The following is a 6656-nucleotide window of genomic DNA, read 5'->3' as shown; positions in this document are numbered from 1 at the left end:
CATAGCCTAGAGATGTTGTTAGAGAAGTCACCACCATCTGCATGTTGGCATGGTGTGGAGTCTGGAGGGCAACCTTGCTGAAGGAAGGTGGCTGGGTAGATAAACCTAATGCTGGATTTATGAGGCTTTATGGTTGCTTAGAGAAAGCAGGTAATTCTGAGGCTCCATGTGGACCACTGTGGGGATACAAAGATGGTGGAAAGGCTGGTGGACAGACAGAGGTCAAAATCAAGACAGAGACCGCAGTGTGCAGGGTGTCTGCAACCAGAAGCCTGTGGTCCAAACCATAGATCCTAGAGGTAGCAACAGGCACAAGGTCAACAGTTTCCAGTCCTCAGAGAGGACTGCACTCCTTCCGTCCTGGGCCCCAGCTCCACACAGCCCTCCCCACACCCAGAGGCATTAATCAGGGAAGAGAGAAGCGTGGAGAAAGAGAAAACAATCTGAAAGTTCAAGCATTTCCTCAGAAGAGACTGAGTCATTGGAAAACCAACTTACATTGGAAACAACTGCAATAATAAACACTGGCAAATTTAATTTTTCCTCTTATTTCCAACATGGTGAGGAAATTCTGAGAAAACCCAGATACAGCATAGAAAACAAAGAAGTTAGAATTTCTGTGCACATCTAAATACAGTGCAAGTAAATTTGCAACCCTGCAAAGTACACTAATTTCATTACTTTGCATGGAAAATCTAGATGTTGTCATGAGCGTTGACACAGAAAAATCTAGTTTCCTTGAGTTCTTCAACTAGAAGGCCAAATAGCTGAATGGCTTTTCTGGGCGTTGTCTGTGACAGCTGTCTCATTTCATTTTCTAATGTGTAAGGCTTCATTGGGAAATGTGCACTGTTAACTGTTTGGCCCATGGCAGGGCTGAGACCCGAGAGCTGACCGGGAGGTAACCGGGTAGGAGAAGGTGTTAGAACAGGGAATACATGCCTCATGCCAAAGGAAATCAAAGAAACAGAAAGTTGAAGCCAGGGAAATGGCAGGCTGAAGAGTGATCGTAACATGTTGGAGTCCCACATCTCAATTAACCAAATCAGAGAGATCAGCAATGCATAAGTAAATAATATATATAATATAATATATGACATATAATAATAAATGCATAAATAATAAATACATAAGTTGCTCATATACAAGTTGGCAGAGATTTGGCTATCCACGAGGAAATCCAGGGGTTTGCACTGACGGTGTATCTGGGAGGACTCCAGGGTATGATTCAGCTGTATGAAAAACAAATTAGCTCTTTCCCATCTTGCAAGATGGCGGGTGAAAAAGTTGAGAAGCCAGATACGAAAGAGAAGAAACCCAAAGCCAAGAAGGCCGACGCTGGTGGCAAGGTGAAAAAGGGTAGCCTCAAGGCTAAGAAGCTGAAGAAGGGGACGCCCCAGCAGCGGCAACCCTGTCCTTGTCAGAGGAATTGGCAGATGTTCCCGATCTGCCATGTATTCCAGAAAGGCCATGTACAAGAGGAAGTACTCAGCCGCTAAATCCAAGGTTGAAAAGAAAAAGAAGGAGAAGGTTCTTGCAACTCTTACAAAACCAGTTGGTGGTGACAAGAACGGCAGTACCCGGGTGGTTAAACTTCGCAAAATGCCTAGATATTATCCTACTGAAGATGTGCCTCGAAAGCTGTTGAGCCACGGCAAAAAACCCTTCAGTCACCACGTGAGAAAACTGCGAGCCAGCATTCCCCCCGGGACCGTTCTGATCATCCTCACTGGCCGCCACGGGGGCAAGAGGGTGGTTTTCCTGAAGCAGCTGGCTAGTGGCTTGTTACTTGTGACTAGACCTCTGGTCCTCAATCGAGTTCCTCTACGAAGAACACACCAGAAATTTGTCATTGCCACCTCAACCAAAATCGATATCAGCAGTGTCAAAATCCCAAAACATCTTACTGATGCTTACTTCAAGAAGCAGCAGCTGCGGAAGCCCAGACACCAGGAAGGTGAGATCTTCGACACAGAAAAAGAGAAATACGAGATTACGGAGCAGCGCAAGATTGATCAGAAAGCTGTGGACTCACAAATTCTACCAAAAATCAAAGCTGTTCCTCAGCTCCAGGGCTACCTGCGATCTGTGTTTGCCCTGACGAATGGAATTTATCCTCACAAATTGGTGTTCTAAATATCTTAAGACCCTCATTAAATAGCTAACTAAAAAAAGAAAAAAAAAGAAAAACAAATTAAAGACTCCTGGATTATACTGAAAAGGTTGTGAATGTTTACAACTATTTGTGCTTATCAGATTGTACAGAATACTAATAATGGATAGGAGACTGGACAAATATCCCAGGTCCTTCACCCATAGGTGAGACAACTCTGAGAGTAAGCTCTATAGAGTGTCCCAGTGATCTGAAGCATGAATGACATGCCCCAGCCTTCCTTGCTCATAGCAGTACAGGCTCAGTAACACAGCCTGTATTAGTGTCTTCCCCTTCCCTGTTTTACTTCCTCACTTCCTACTCATGCTTACTGGGATCACCTTCCAAGTACCCATCCCCATTTTAATCCTCTTCCGAGGGCTGCTTCTGGGAGAGCCCAGCCTAAGACACTACCACGTGGAGTCGCAAGTACCACAGTGAACGAAGGATATTGACAGGAGAAACTGTATCCCATGAGGAGAGACCCGGATAATCAAGGGTCTGGAAATGATGTCTCATGAAGAGCAATTGAAGAAACAAGGGACATTCAACCTTAGGAAGTGGAGATTTAGGGAATGCAAAGATCTTTAAGTCTGAAAACCTGGTAAGAGAAAAAGAGGACAGCTTGGCATGTGTTGATCCAGAAGGTGACCGTTAATGTGAGGATTTGGAAAGTCTGTGTGGGGATAAACTGAGTGCTTCAACCCTGGCAAATGGATGTGATTTGGAAGCAGCAAAGGCTGACTAACAAAGGCATGATCGTAGTAGACTTAGGCTGTTCAGAGTACAGATTAGTGTTGAGATAACTGTTGGAAGAATGTTGATGATTTTATGAAGAATGTCGATGCTTTTAAAATTAGATTGCTCATCAGGTGGCAGTCACAAGTCTGAATTTCTTTCTTAATCACTGAAGGCTGTCTCCCTTAGCCTTCTGGATGGCTACTTTTAATGAATTTAGTGTGCCTCAGTATTTCAAGGGGACTCACTGACTGCTTGACAGTCTCCAATTTGTGAAGATGAGTAAGATAGTCACCCTCCTTTCACGAGGCATAGGATAAAGAGACTGAGCTTAAAGTGAAGAGAAGACAGAAGCATCCAGCCACATTAAAAACCAACATTCTCAAGAACTAATGTGAGCGTTGGAATGTGAATCTCTTGTATTAGTCATCGCAATTTAATATTTACTGCACATGAGTTACCACCTATTAAAATTTAGAGTAAAATATCTGGATGTGACTCATGTTATACAAAAAGTCAGAAAAATTCTTACTTAAAAATACACAATAGTAAAGTCCTCTTTTACCTTAAAAGATAAATTAAAATGTGCTATAGAAAATAAAATATGCTAACCAGATAAATCATGGCATGGACTAGCCCTTTCATTGGTTAAGATAATTTCTGTTGCAGTTCACGAAAAATTTGACTAACAGTAGCCTAATTCATGGAGATGCTTAGTGCTTACCTGACAAGGAACCCTGGGATTGGCCCACTGGGTCACACACATCCTCAAGGATGTAGTTCTTCTTTGCCTTCCACTCTGCATCCTTCGCATATTCACTTTCATCCTCTGATTTTCACCCCATGGTAAAAAGACGGTTGCCTTGGTTCCATGCATTGCCTTCTCACAATAGAACATCGAACACTCCACATGAATGTTATAACCACATGATTCAACATTGCCTAAAGCTGGAAGCAACCAAGATGGCCTTCAACAAGCCAATGGATAAACAAAATGTGGTATATCCATGTAATGGGTAAAAAGAAGTGAGCTACCAAAAAAGAAAGAAAGAAATGAGCTACCAAACAGCAGAAAGACATAGAGGAACCTTCAGTACATGTTTTTACATAAAAAAGGGCAACCTGCAAAGCTCATATACTGTGTGATTCCAACTATATGACATTCTGAAAAGAAGAAAAAAGCAAAACTATGGAGACAGTAAAAGGATCGGTGTGGTCAGGAGTTCAGGAGGAGCGAGAGGGAATGAATAGGTGGAGCACACAGGATTTTAGGACAGTGAACCTATTCTGTATGATACTAAAATAGTGGATACATGACAGTATGCATTTGGTAAAACCCATAGAATTCACAATACAGAGTGCATCCTAATGTAAACTTTGGACTTTAATAATAATGTATCAATATTGGCTCATCAATCTTAACAAATGTACCACATTAATGGAAGATGTTAATGATAAAAAGGATGGCAAGGGACAGGCTTGGGCTGGGATAAGTATATGGAGTTCTTTGTACTATGTGCTCGATTTTTCTGTAAATCTAAAACTATACTAGAAAATGAAGTTTGTTAACTATAAAAAAATTAAATACAGAAAAGGAGGTAATGAGGTCAGAAATCCCACTCTATATTTCCTTCATTTTATTAGAGAGGAAAATCTTTGCCAGAAACTCCAAATGCATGTTCTTTAATATCTCATTGACCAGCTGTGGGTCAATTCTAGTTGCTGGGGAGTGTGGGGGAAAGATAGGGAATGGCTGTTGAGTTAATAAACAGAGAGTCTGACCCTGAATTTATCCCTGAAGGTGGGGAAATAATGCGGTAAGTACTCTAAGATTCTGCTGTTAATAATGTGAGTATGAAAAGAGGATTTTGGGCTTCCAGTTTAAGTTGAAATTTCAATAGACGTTCACAAGTGAGAATCTTCTATTTTCTGATCAAAATCATGAAGACTAGATTATTTAAAATACAAAGACTTCCTAAAACATAAGAAACTTAGCTGCAAATAAAATTATCATGAGATTTTTAGAAAAATTCCACAATTAGTGCTCACTTTGGCAGCACATACACTAGAAAAATTCCACAAGGAGTAAGACATGTGGAGCAAAGATGAAATTGCAGCCTGTCACTTGCAGAGGTATTTTCTTATTCGAGAATGAATGAATGAATTTGGCCAGACACAGTGGCTCACATCTGTAATCCCAGCACCTTGGGAGGCCAAGACATAAGGATACCTTGAACCCAGGAGTTCGCGACCAGCCTGCACGACATGGTAAAACTGTGTCTCTACAGAAAAATACAAAAATTAGCCAGGCGTTGGCCGGGCACAGTGGCTCAAGCCTGTAATCCCAGCACTTTGGGAGGCCGAGACGGGTGGATCACGAGGTCAGGAGATCGAGACCATCCTGGCTAACACGGTGAAACCCCGTCTCTATTAAAAAAATACAAAAAACTAGCCGGGCGAGGTGGCGGGCGCCTGTAGTCCCAGCTACTTGGTAGGCTGAGGCAGGAGAATGGCATAAACCCAGGAGGCAGAGCTTGCAGTGAGCTGAGATCGTGCCACTGCACTCCAGCCTGGGCGACAGAGTGAGACTCCGTCTCAAAAAAAAAAAAAAAGAAAAGAAAGGCAAAATGGACAAGATAATGAAAGACAACAGGAAAAATTAAAGTGTCCTGAGTCTTTATTCAGAAAGGTGCAGCAGCTCTATGAAATAAGTACTATATAAAATTCTTCCAAGGGACACCCAGGAAAGCTGGAGTAAATATTCAGGAGGTTGATATGGTTTGACTATGTCTCCACCCAAATATCATCTTGAATTGGAGCTCCCCAAATTCCCACATGTTGTGAGAGGGACCTGCTGGGAGGTATTTAAATCATGGGGGCAGGTTTTCCCATGCTGTTCTTATGATAGTGAATAAGTCTCAGAGGCCTAATGGTTTTATAAAAGGCAGTTCCCCTGCACACACTCTCTTGCCTGCCTCCATGTAAGATGTGCCGTTGCTCCTCCTTCACCTTCCTCCATGATTGTGAGGCCGCCACAGCCGTGTGGAACCATGAGTCCATTAAACTCATTTTTCTTTATAAATTACCCAGTCTTTGGTATTTCGTTATAGCAGGATTAAAATGGACTAATACAGAGGTGTGTTCTTGGGGTAGAGGGATTAGTATTGTAGAGACATCAATTCTCCCCAAAATAATACATTAATTTGATGCAAACTCCATCAACTCCCCCCGACCTCAAAATATTGTTTCTGGAACTTGACAAAATTATTTGAAAGTTCCTATGGAAGAACAAAATAAATGAGAACAAGAAGGTAATGTTTAACAAAAAGATTAAGCAGCAGGTTTTGTGCTGCCACATAATTAACATAGGAACACTCAGAAGCGCTTCCCATTTCCATTTTCTCTCATTTGGGCTCCCTCCCACTCTCCACAGTGGCTACTTTGACCCTCAAACCAACATTTTCCCCACCCACTCCAGCCACTCCCAGACTTCCATTGTACTTCATAGAGAAGGAGAGAAGAAAGAAGCCACAGGTGGACATCTCTGCTTCCATTCCTTTTTTCTCTTACTGTGAGAAATTTTAACTCCACTTATCAAAGACATCATGTTCTGGATCCCACATACACTTTAATTCTCAAAAATTTTCTTACTCTCTCTGTCTCTTTCTTTCTCCTTGATTATTACCATCAGTTGAGAAACATTCTTTAATATCTCTAATAACAACAACAACAACAAATATTTAAGTGGATTCCTAGGATACCACCT

The 6656-nt window shown here is 41.8% G+C and overlaps 1 pseudogene; it reads left to right on the top strand.

Moving 5' to 3' along the window:
- Positions 1-1271: 1271 nt before the first annotated feature.
- LOC105473524 (large ribosomal subunit protein eL6 pseudogene) lies at positions 1272-2159 on the top strand (annotated as a pseudogene).
- Positions 2160-6656: the final 4497 nt, after the last annotated feature.

The sequence above is a fragment of the Macaca nemestrina genome, chromosome 17 (genome assembly GCF_043159975.1).
Source record: "Macaca nemestrina isolate mMacNem1 chromosome 17, mMacNem.hap1, whole genome shotgun sequence".
Classification (NCBI taxonomy): domain Eukaryota; kingdom Metazoa; phylum Chordata; class Mammalia; order Primates; family Cercopithecidae; genus Macaca; species Macaca nemestrina.
This window is presented reverse-complemented; position numbering and strand designations above follow the sequence as displayed.